The sequence below is a fragment of the Protopterus annectens genome, chromosome 17.part0, assembly GCF_019279795.1.
Source record: "Protopterus annectens isolate FY-2018-M chromosome 17.part0, PAN1.0, whole genome shotgun sequence".
NCBI classification, from domain to species: domain Eukaryota; kingdom Metazoa; phylum Chordata; order Ceratodontiformes; family Protopteridae; genus Protopterus; species Protopterus annectens.
The window spans coordinates 214,379,224-214,391,448 of record NC_056751.1 but is presented as its reverse complement, the minus strand read 5'-3'; positions in this window follow the sequence as shown (position 1 = coordinate 214,391,448).

Sequence of the window (12,225 nt, the reverse complement as noted above, 5' to 3'; positions counted from 1 at the left end):
CTCAGGTTTTAAATAAAACAACCCTGCCATGTGATCGAATTAATTGAACAATTGCCATCAATTAATTACATTTGAATCATTTAAAATTATATGTATAAATGTGTATGCTTCCATTTTTTCAAACACCTTAAATACATTTACTGAACTTGTAAATGCTTACTACATAGTTAATATAAAGCAACATTTTGGAATAATAGTTCAGTGTATTGCATAAAATTCTTATTTAAAAACAGATATGTTACAAACTTGTGTTAAAATACCTTGCATTAAACTGATGAGTTACTAAAAATGAAAATTAACCACTATTACTAAATAATTAAAAATACAATAGTCTTCTTTCCATTACATAACTAATGCATTATGTGGCTAGTTTACTAATAAAATCCACAATTCAAATATAACACTATACAATTCTCTCACATACTGTCATGAACTATTTCATAAAAATACATTTGTTATGGATATAAATGAAAAAAATATATATGTATTTCATTTTAACCTGTTTCTTTTGGCTCTAAGAATATCACTAACACTAATCCCATCATTTAAGCCTGGACTTTTTGTCGCATTAAGTTTTAGCTGCCAGATTAACTCTTTTATACCGAGAGCCGTCTCCCAATCTCCACCCCTTAAGTCTTGTCTCACCCTATCAACTACAAAAAATTTTAATGACATATTCTTACAATTCAGGGAATGCTTGTAGAAGGCATTTGTTTCTTTCCTTGTCTTAATATCATTTATATGTTCGTATATCCTGCGTTTTAATTGCCTTTCTGTTTTGCCCACATAAAATGATGGGCAATTCTAGCAAAATCCAATATATACCACACCCGATGAATTACAGTTATAATTGTACTTGGCATACAGGGTAGTTTTACAAGAGGGGATACAAACTTGGTCCTTGTTAATGAGAAATGCACACTGGTGGCATCTGCCACATGAAAAAGTCCCTTTTCTTTTGGGTGCCAAACCTTCTTGTTTTTCTATTATATTCATATTTTGTTCAAATATGCCCTTCAAGTTGATGTTTCTTTTTCTAATGAAAGAAATTTGATCTGGAAAAAATTTATTAAATTCATCCTGCATGGAGATCAAGGGCCATAAATTCTTGAAAGTGTTCTCAATAAATGTAGCATCTTGAGAGTATGTATATACAAAATTACTGTGCCTACCAACATTTGTGATCTCTTGTTTCTTAAATGTTACTAAACCTGTTCCCAATATAGGTCTGAAATCCTGTTCTCTTTTATGTAAGATTTCATTCACAATTGTTTGGAACAATGTGGATGGGTAACCCCTACTTAGAAATGCATTTCTTAAAAATTCAACTTCATCCAGAAATAATTTATTCATACTGCACATTCTGGACGCTCTCACAAGCTGTCCTTTGATAATGCCCTTTTTAATGTGCCAAGGATGCCCACTATCAAAGTGCAAATATGAATTGCAGTATGTCTCCTTTCTGAATATTTGTGAAGTAAAACCATTTTGGTTTGGTCTTTTAGTTAATTTGATGTCTAAATAATTTAAGCTCTTGTTGCTCAAACTGTGTGTGAATTTGAGAAAACTAGTGGTATTTTCTAAGTAATCCATAAAATTCAAAAATTGTTGTTCAGTACCCGACTATAGGATACAAATGTCATCCAAGAATCTCCTGTAGAACGTTATATGTTCCTTCCAACTAGTAGAGTGAATAAATTCCATTTCCCACTTGTGTAGAACTATATTCCCCATAGCCACCCCACTCTTCTGTCTAAAAAACTCTTCATTAAAGTATATGAAATTATTGTAAAGCACTATTCCCATAAACTCCAGTATAGTATTAATTAAATCATTGTCTAATCCTGATTCCTTAACAATTGCTTGTCCGAACCAGTCAAGACCTTGCTCATGCGGTATACTGGGAAATAGTTCTACAATGTCTATTGTGATCATAAGTAAATTTGAATTATCAATTTCTTGATCAATGCTAGCTAAAAATTCCCAAGAATCCTTGCAAACAAAATCCAATTGTGTTACATAATTTTTCAAGTGAAAATCAACAAATTTACTAAGGGGTTCGGTCACACTGCCTGCTCCTGCTACAATGGGGCGAAATTTCAAAGGAGTAAGGCCTTTATGCACTTTGGGAATACCAAATAACACAGCTGTTCTTGGTTTAGGTACAAGTAAATAATTATGTGTTTTCTCATCCAAAACTCCTTGTAAAAGCAAATCATGTATGTAAAACTTAACTTTACTCACCGCTATATTCAGTTCATTCAGTGAGCTAGGCTTGTAAATACTGGTATGTTATTTTAAATGAATTAAATGCATTGCATGACAACATTACTAATGATGAAAGATTTTTAAGCTATAAGAGAAAATATAATGACACTTTTAGGGAAGTTGATGAACATTGTTTCAAGGTTTTAGATAGAAAGGCAAAAAAAACTGGAGAGGGACCTGATGGAATATAGAGAGGGAAGGGCATACCCATCGGGGGGGATTCGTAAGCAAAATAATTTTGAAAATACAGACACTGTAGCTACACATAATGCAAGTAATGGTTATAATTATGCTGAGATGCCTAGAAGAAGTGAGAGGTTAGCACAAAAAAGTGCTAACAATATGCAACAGGGTTTTCAATTTCCCCAGGGCAGACCACGGGTGAAATCAAATCAATACCAACAGAATGCATGGGGAAAGAGGCGTTGAGTTTTAATAAACCCCCAAACATGGAGGGTATTCAAATTTCCTTAGTTACAAGTGAACAAGGTATTTGTAGTATCAACACTTTGGATAATTTTAGCATTTATAATTACACAGATGTTAATATCACTGAGGATTTTTTTGAATTATTCACAAAAGGGCTGCAATATGTACCGAACAGGTCAACTTTTCTTCCTAAACTGTTAATTGAACTTAAGATGTTTGTAAGGAATTTAAATTTAGCCATAATTTTCAAAGACCAAGAGCTGCAGGATGTTTCACTTTCTAGAAGTAGCATCTTTAATCCCCCGATTCATCCCAAATTAAAAATGTTTGCGGAAGTAATTGAAAAAACTTTGAGAGACAACTTAACTAAAAAAGAAACTATGTTTTCTTCTAATTTTCCCTAAACATTTACATGATGTGGTAGACATGTTAAAGAAAAATAGAACTAGGGTAATGAAACCAGATAAAGGAGGGGGGATAGTCTTGATGGGGCAGCTTGAGTATGAGAACTACATATACAGTTTACTGCAAAATACCAGTATTTATGAGCCTAGCTCACTGAATGAACTGAATATAGCAGTGAGTAAAGTTAAGTATTATATACATGATTTGCTTTTACAAGGAGTTTTGGATGAGAAAACACATAATTATTTACTTGTACCTAAACCAAGAACAGCTGTGTTATTTGGTATTCCCAAAGTGCATAAAGGCCTTACTCCTTTGAAATTTCGCCCCATTGTAGCAGGAGCAGGCAGTGTGACCGAACCCCTTAGTAAATTTGTTGATTTTCACTTGAAAAATTATGTAACACAATTGGATTTTGTTTGCAAGGATTCTTGGGAATTTTTAGCTAGCATTGATCAAGAAATTGATAATTCAAATTTACTTATGATCACAATAGACATTGTAGAACTATTTCCCAGTATACCGCATGAGCAAGGTCTTGACTGGTTCGGACAAGCAATTGTTAAGGAATCAGGATTAGACAATGATTTAATTAATACTATACTGGAGTTTATGGGAATAGTGCTTTACAATAATTTCATATACTTTAATGAAGAGTTTTTTAGACAGAAGAGTGGGGTGGCTATGGGGGCCCAAATATAGTTCTACACAAGTGGGAAATGGAATTTATTCACTCTACTAGTTGGAAGGAACATAGAACGTTCTACAGGAGGTTCTTGGATGACATTTGTATCCTATGGTCGGGTACTGAACAACAATTTTTGAATTTTATGGATTACTTAGAAAATACCACTAGTTTTCTTAAATTCACACACAGTTTGAGCAACAAGAGCTTAAATTATTTAGACATCAAATTAACTAAAAGACCAAACCAAAATGGTTTTACTTCACAAATATTCAGAAAGGAGACATACTGCAATTCATATTTGCACTTTGATAGTGGGCATCCTTGGCTCATTAAAAAGGGCATTATCAAAGGACAGCTTGTGAGAGCGTCCAGAATGTGCAGTTCGAATAAATTATTTCTGGATGAAGTTGAATTTTTAAGAAATGCATTTCTAAGTAGGGGTTACCCATCCACATTGTTCCAAACAATTGTGAATGAAATCTTACATAAAAGAGAACAGGATTTCAGACCTATATTGGGAACAGGTTTAGTAACATTTAAGAAACAAGAGATCACAAATGTTGGTAGGCACAGTAATTTTGTATATACATACTCTCAAGATGCTACATTTATTGAGAACACTTTCAAGAATTTATGGCCCTTGATCTCCATGCAGGATGAATTTAATAAAATTTTTCCAGATCAAATTTCTTTCATTAGAAAAAGAAACATCAACTTGAAGGGCATATTTGAACAAAATATGAATATAATAGAAAAACAAGAAGGTTTGGCACCCAAAAGAAAAGGGACTTTTTCATGTGGCAGATGCCACCAGTGTGCATTTCTCATTAACAAGGACCAAGTTTGTATCCTCTTGTAAAACTACCCTGTATGCCAAGTACAATTATAACTGTAATTCATGGTGTGGTATATATGGGTTTTTGCCAGAATTGCCCATCTTTTTATGTGGGCAAAACAGAAAGGCAATTAAGGATATACGAACATATAAATGATATTAAGACAAGGAAAGAAACAAATGCCTTCTACAAGCACTCCCTGAATTGTAAGAATATGTCATTAAAATTTTTTGTAGTTGATAGGGTGAGACAAGACTTAAGGGGTGGAGATTGGGAGATGGCTCTCGGTATAAAAGAGTTAATCTGGCAGCTAAAACTTAATGCGACAAAAAGTCCAGGCTTAAATGATGGGATTAGTGTTAGTGATATTCTTAGAGCCAAAAGAAACAGGTTAAAATTAAATACATATATATTTTTTCATTTATATCCATAACAAATGTATTTTTTGAAATAGTTCATGACAGTATGTGAGAGAATTGTATAGTGTTATATTTAAATTGTGGATTTTATAAGTAAACTAGCCACATAATGCATTAGTTATGTAAAGGAAAGAAGACTATTGTATTTTTAATTATTTAGTAATAGTGGTTAATTTTCATTTTTAGTAACTCATCAGTTTAATGCAAGGTATTTTAACACAAGTTTGTAACATATCTGTTTTTAAATAAGAATTTTATGCAATACACTGAACTATTATTCCAAAATGTTGCTTTATATTAACTATGTAGTAAGCATTTACAAGTTCAGTAAATGTATTTAAGGTGTTTGAAAAAATGGAAGCATACACATTTATACATATAATTTTAAATGATTCAAATGTAATTAATTGATGGCAATTGTTCAATTAATTCGATCACATGGCAGGGTTGTTTTATTTAAAACCTGAGCTTTGCAACAACCCAGTACACTTGAAAAAGCCCGTGTTTACCCTGGCGTTTTATTAGTTGTGCTGTGGATTAAAAGTTTTTGCATCTACGATTCCTACACATTTGAAGTGTTTGCCAAAGTACTGAAGTGGTGTTTTATTATCAGAACTGTTCTGGGCAGCGTACGGAGAGTGTTGTGCCTTCGTGCTTCTGGATTTCTTGTTTTGGTGTTGCTGAAGTTTTTTCCTAGTTCAGTTACATATCTACATGGACTGCATAAAAAGCAGGAGAATCTTTCTAAATGACCGCATATCAGTTGTCTGTCAAACAGGGTAGGGGATGCTATGCCACAGTTAAGAAACAAATTGCAGAGTAACTGAAATTAATATTGGGGAGGGAATAAGATATGAATTTTTATGATAAGACATTTTTTTACAAAAGAATAATGGTTAACGTGAAATTCATTACTAAAATGGGTAGCAGAAACTAAGACAGTATGGGGTATTTTGGATCCTTGGAGGAAGGGAATAATGGCTATAGTTTGAAGGGATTCTAGCAGCAACATTTGGGCTCACTAGATAGACCAACAGTTGCCATCCGCACCCTAGTTTATGCTATGCAAACATGGAGTAATTGTTCAGAGGAAGTTTGGTTTGGCTGGGAAAATTTCTGGTCCCAGCCACCACTAAGTAGATTTTTTAGTAAGAAAGTTGCTCTAGCAAATGGATATGACAAACACACTGGACCACCAGTGTGAAAAGAATGAGGAAAAAGCAAGAAGCCTGTAGTTAGCCTGCATTATATGATGATGATGATGATGATGATGATGATGATGATGATGATGATGATGATGATGATGATTATTATTATTATTATTATTATTATTATTATTATTTCTGCTATTGTTATTATCAATTTGTAAAAAGACAACTGCTGTGGAGGACCCTAAAGGAAAAGTGTACAGAGCAATGTCTACTTCAATCAGCAGGAGAGTTTAAGAAGAACCAACTGTATTGAGGGGGAAACATATTGAGAGAATTCTGATAATTAACCTTTTCTCAACAAACATTTTAGACAGCTAGATTTGTTTTCAGTGAACATGACTGGTTTATATGTCTAACTGGAAGATGAACAGTGTGAAATGTTTGGGGTTGGAAGACAATAGTTCTGCTGAGATTTATAGATATTTAATGGAAAGTAGCACAGGTAGTGGCAGTACAAAGGGTTTTGGTGATTCAGAGTCACTGACAGAATGATTATGTAAAGCTCAAAATAGTGCTACATGCAGAAGATTCTAATGAGTGCAATAACTTTGAAATGCGGAATTCCATGTAACTAAGTCACATGGTGTATGTAAATGAGAAAACCCAAAAACATGGCTGACCAATTCAGGGTCATTTAGATGAGAAACAGTATCCTATTGCACATCTGTATTTTATACACTGAAATTCATGGTATACATAGAGGGAGCAATGTTTGCAACAACAAAAGTTGTAGCTCAAAAATCTCAATAGTTATCCTTGGAGCCAGTTACCCACAATGTTGAATGTCATAGCCACCCATATTATTTGAGGATTAGTATACCTACCATTGTTAACTGCCCTTCTCCTTCCCTCTCATCCACAATGTCTCTTCTCTTCCTAAACCACCTATCTTTCTTTATCAAAGATGAAAACATTATCATTACCAAAAAATATTGTTACCCTTCTTCCTGCACCACCTTTTATACTTCATGGTTACTCCTGCATGTTTCTCTCTGCAAGCTCTACACCCATTTCTTACATTCCTGTGTACCACATTCCTTCCCTATTTCTATGATAAACAGGTTTATCATTTTGGGGTGGGGCACAGTGGTCCACATGATGGACTCTGCACTGCTCTACTTGTTCCAGGAAAGCTCAAGGTGCAGTATTGTAGTGATACCCTACAACTTGTGCAAGCACTGATTTGGGTGTTCTACCATTAATTTTGCATTAATTTTGCATTAATTTTGCAATTAATAAAATTGCATTAATTTTGATGTGTATCATGTAGGTCACATGCCGTTTTTAAACACACCCAGCCATGAAGCAACCTTGCATGGCTTCTCCCACTAACATCGCATCTCTATTTATTATGCGGTTCTGTGCTGGGTCTCCCAGCAGTAACTAATGTCTAATTCATATTTGCTTATGTATACAGATTACTGCACAGCAAACCCCTGAAAAATTACATCTACACAATGAATACCAGCCTTCATGTCTTTTATTCTCAAGTAGTTTATGAGGTTCTCATGTTATTCCTTTGCATAGGTTCTTCTGCCTTCTGATACTCTTACTTCAAAATCATCTATGAAGGCAAACTGCTGTGTTCCCCAATTTGTACTTACTTTCCTTGTCATGTAACTTTTGACAGACTGCTGGTCAATGGTTAGCTTATGGCTTTATTTATGCAAGTAACTGGTCAGGTGAATTTCAGAATCAGATGCTCTTTTCTTTGCTTGCATATAAAAACGTACAAACTCAGACCTAATTTAAGAGTGGGAGCTGGAATTTAGTGAAGGCCAGGCAAAGATGTGTTATAAGCATTTCTTATCTTTTTTCAGGTATTAATTTATTCAGCTATGTTACCTGATTTACATATCACCTTAGTAGCACATTTTGTTTTGCAGCATCTGAAGAGCAAGAACTGAAGATAGACTGATGTCTCACATAAAAAATAATAGTACATTACCTTTACAGTTGCAAAAGGATTTGGTAAGTATAAAGGATTATTTATACCATCCATACTTAAAATATATGCTTGCTTAAATTTCATTCATAAATTATCATACAGAAATAGAATGAAGTTGTTTTAGGTTGTTAAATATATTTCATCTATTGACTGATCTGAATATTGAACACATTTCATTGAGTAAGGGTAAAATATTAATATTCTATTATTTCTTATGATGGTCATGTTAATCATTAGAATATGTAATCATTATATCCACCTTTTTGACTCCAATTAATTATAATTTCAGTTTGATTTGCTTTCTTTTGATAGGGTTGGTTTCAGTGGACATTTGCCCTGTTTTTAAGATAGATTTGATGGCTTTTTGTATAGAAGGGAGAATTTTTGCAATACACAGTTTAAATTTCTGGATTATTTTCTGATAAGTGCCGTGGAATCTTTCACATCCAGTTTGGCTTCCACCACTTCAAGCAGATGCAGTCTTAGTTTGGTGTCTACTTTGAGGGATGGTAACAGATGGTGGGATTCATGAACCTCTTAAATCTAGAACTAACCACTTAGTTAAAGATTGTTCTAAATCTAAGGGGTCTTATGGAAAAAACATACTTTTCTGGTCTATCCTGATCTTCTCTCTCTCATAGACACAGAAAGACAGAAACGCGCACACACACACACACACACACACACACACACACACACACACACACACACACACACACACACACACACACACACACACACACACACACACACACACACATTTCCTTGCCCTAGCTATACTAAGGGCATATGGAATACTATTAGTATCTGCCACAGGTGTATGATTCTTAACTAATTCTTAGATACAACTGTTGCTGCAGAGGGTCTGAAGATGTAATGTATAGACTCTCTACTACAAATCCTGCAACAAGAATCACTCCAAGTCTAAGATTCAGATCCCTCAGTGAATGCAGTATGTTCATGATTCTGTTTTTAAAATGGACCTCACTGGCACAATATAGGTTTATCAGTATAATATATCATGACAAACATCCTATGTTGTGCTGCAGTTGGCTGGATCTATATTACCCTGAGTTTATATTAGTTCTCCTAAAGTTATTTTCTGCGAACACTTCTTCATCGACCTGTATTCAGCAAAAATCACTTCTGTGAGTCACTGAATTTTTCAAGGGCAACGAAACAATTGTCCCACAGCACAGTGGAACCAACATCTAACTAAATTAAACCCACACCCTTCTAACTAGGTGATTTACTCATCATTCAGAAGATATTTTACATCATACAAATGACAGATAAACTGCATGATAAACCACACTTCAATGTCACTTACTTTAATTATACAGAAGTACTATGTACAGTGTGTATGTGCATGAAAAACAATTTGACAATGTACCCCCAACCACTCTGTGAAAAATAAAACAGTTTTTGGAGTTTAGTAATTTTTTTTCTTTCAGTTCTACAATGTCACATGATTAATTATTGGCTACTAAGTTTTCTAGATCATGATTGTGTGATATTCAAGTAGATGAAAACATCATATTCAGGAAAAATGAAAAAAAAAGAACCTACTATAAAGCACAACCATAAAAATATACTGCAATTAAATTCTTAACGCAAAAAAAAGCCTAAACAAAATAATTACAACTGGAAGGACAACTCTTTCTATGTCTGTTCTAATTTGTCACAGAGAAACTAGGGATTGTGGATCTACTTTCATACCTTGAAGAATAAATTTCCCCCTTTGCTCTGCCAAAGTGTTCTTGCATACCACTTGCGGATGTGAGTTTTCTGTAATTTTGCACAAACCTTCCCAGATAGTGTTGTATGAAATTAATATCCTGCTCATTTGCAGCCTCTGTTCTGCTTAAACTACAATAGAATAAACAGGTGGTGTTCTAGTCTGAGATGAATTAAGTTCCATGGGATAATGGCAGAAAATTGCATATGCCGGCAGCTGTTTTTCTTTAGTACAGTCACTGACACAGAAGATTCCCCTACATATCCTTTCTCATCCTAGCATGCTTAAAATGCTACAAGAGAATAATGTGACACACTTCAAGCACTAGACTTAAAAGTCCTTATCAAATATTCTTGGCACCGTCCTGATGAGAATCTTCTTAAGACTTTGTCTAAATAATATTCTGTGTTACTTACAAATATTCCAGAGTTGTATATCATGTTATTTACCTCTAGCTGTTTTCCCAACAGTTCAGTTTGACTTGTCACAACTAACACCTGGGTACAGGACAGAGATTTGACATGCCTGTCCAGTGAAACTAGAGTGGGTGTGAGTATTCCTTTAAGTCAGAAGAGAAACTAGCTTTAAGGATGCCCTAATATTGACCAGGCAGAAGTTATCAGCATGATTCGCTAGCTGTCTTAGAAAAAATATGACATGCAAGTTTCAAAAGCATGACTAGTGCTTTAAATACAGAGTTCAAATGAAAGGCAATGAGGTGGGGGTGCTAGTAGTGGGTTGTTCAAGAGGTACTTTCCTAAGATATTATTATATGCAATTTGCCATGAAACTTTCAGAATATTTTTTTTCCTTTTTATGAACCACAATATGTCATGTCTACTCCCATGGGAGGAGGGACAGAAGAAACTGGAAGGCAAGTTAAAACTAAACTTATTGCTGTAATCATAAATATGCACTATGGTTACTCAACAACACTGAAGTGAACTCTGATTTTCAATAAGACCTTGCATCCTGGAAGTGGTGAGGCAATGTTTCTGATCTTCTATCAGCTGAAAATCACAAAGAAAAAAAAAAAAACAGGAGTGGGGATGGTGTACATCTCATGATTAAAATCAGTTTTAACTTAAAAAGAAAAAAATGCAAATATTCAGTATATTTCGATCATTTGTTTACAGTTACTATATTAAAAAGGGTCACTGATAGTGGTGAATATATTTTACTTCAGAACGTGAGAATGTGTCTTGAAACACCAGGTGATAAATTAATTGGATCTCCTGCTTTGAATGTAACTTGATTTTTCAAAACAAATTTGTGTATTCCCGTGTTTGTGCTCCATTCAGTAACACGTTTATGCAACTTAATTTCTTGAAATATTTTAACTTACATAATACTTCCCAAGCAGACATACCCTATTAAAACAGAAAAACAAATACTTGAATCAGTGCAAAGGAAAATGTCTTTCTGTCCTTGTCTTGCTTGATTATTGTTCAGAATATCTTTTGCTTGAAGTACACCAAACATTTATTCCTCTTTTTGTTGTGATGACTTCTACCATCTATTTAAGAATTTAGTGTCAGATTGAAGAGCCTTGTTTCTCTCCACTTTTGAAAAAAAGTACATCTGAAGAGCTTCATATTAAGCCTGCTACCCCCTCCCAGCTTACTCATGTGTGTTCATTACTAAAAACCCTTTACATAGCAGTAATATTAGTAAGACTACACTCAATTTCAATTTTGTAACTGGGGTATATGATACAGGGTATTTCTAGTCTGATACAATTATTTGATATTTTGTGATTCAATATTATGTGTGTTGAGTGTTTTGTGCTTTCATTGCTTTTTTAGATATTCTGAGGTTTAGCTATTTCATGACATTTTATATATATATATATATATATATATATATATATATATATATATATATATATATATATATATGGGTCCCCTTCACATTGTCAACACTACAAAATGCCAACATTCATATGGCTGAGACCATATGATTGACATTTGCCTGCCGACAATGTGGTACTGGCATCTCAGTACAATGCGGAATGGAAAGATTTCCATTCCTGCTCTGTAGTGTAATCTTGGAGTTGGTATATTTAAGTTACGGGGTGGGTGTGGGGGCAGAGCCCTCCGGGTGCAGGGGGTTTGCCCCCCTACTAGCAATGTGATAGAAATTTGTAATGTTTTTCTTTATTTTTTTTTTGGATGTACGAAATTCTGAGAGTCGAGCATATGGTTTTAGCCATATGAATGTCGACATTTCGGCATTTTGGTCATCTAATGGCAACCTACATATATATATATATATATATATATA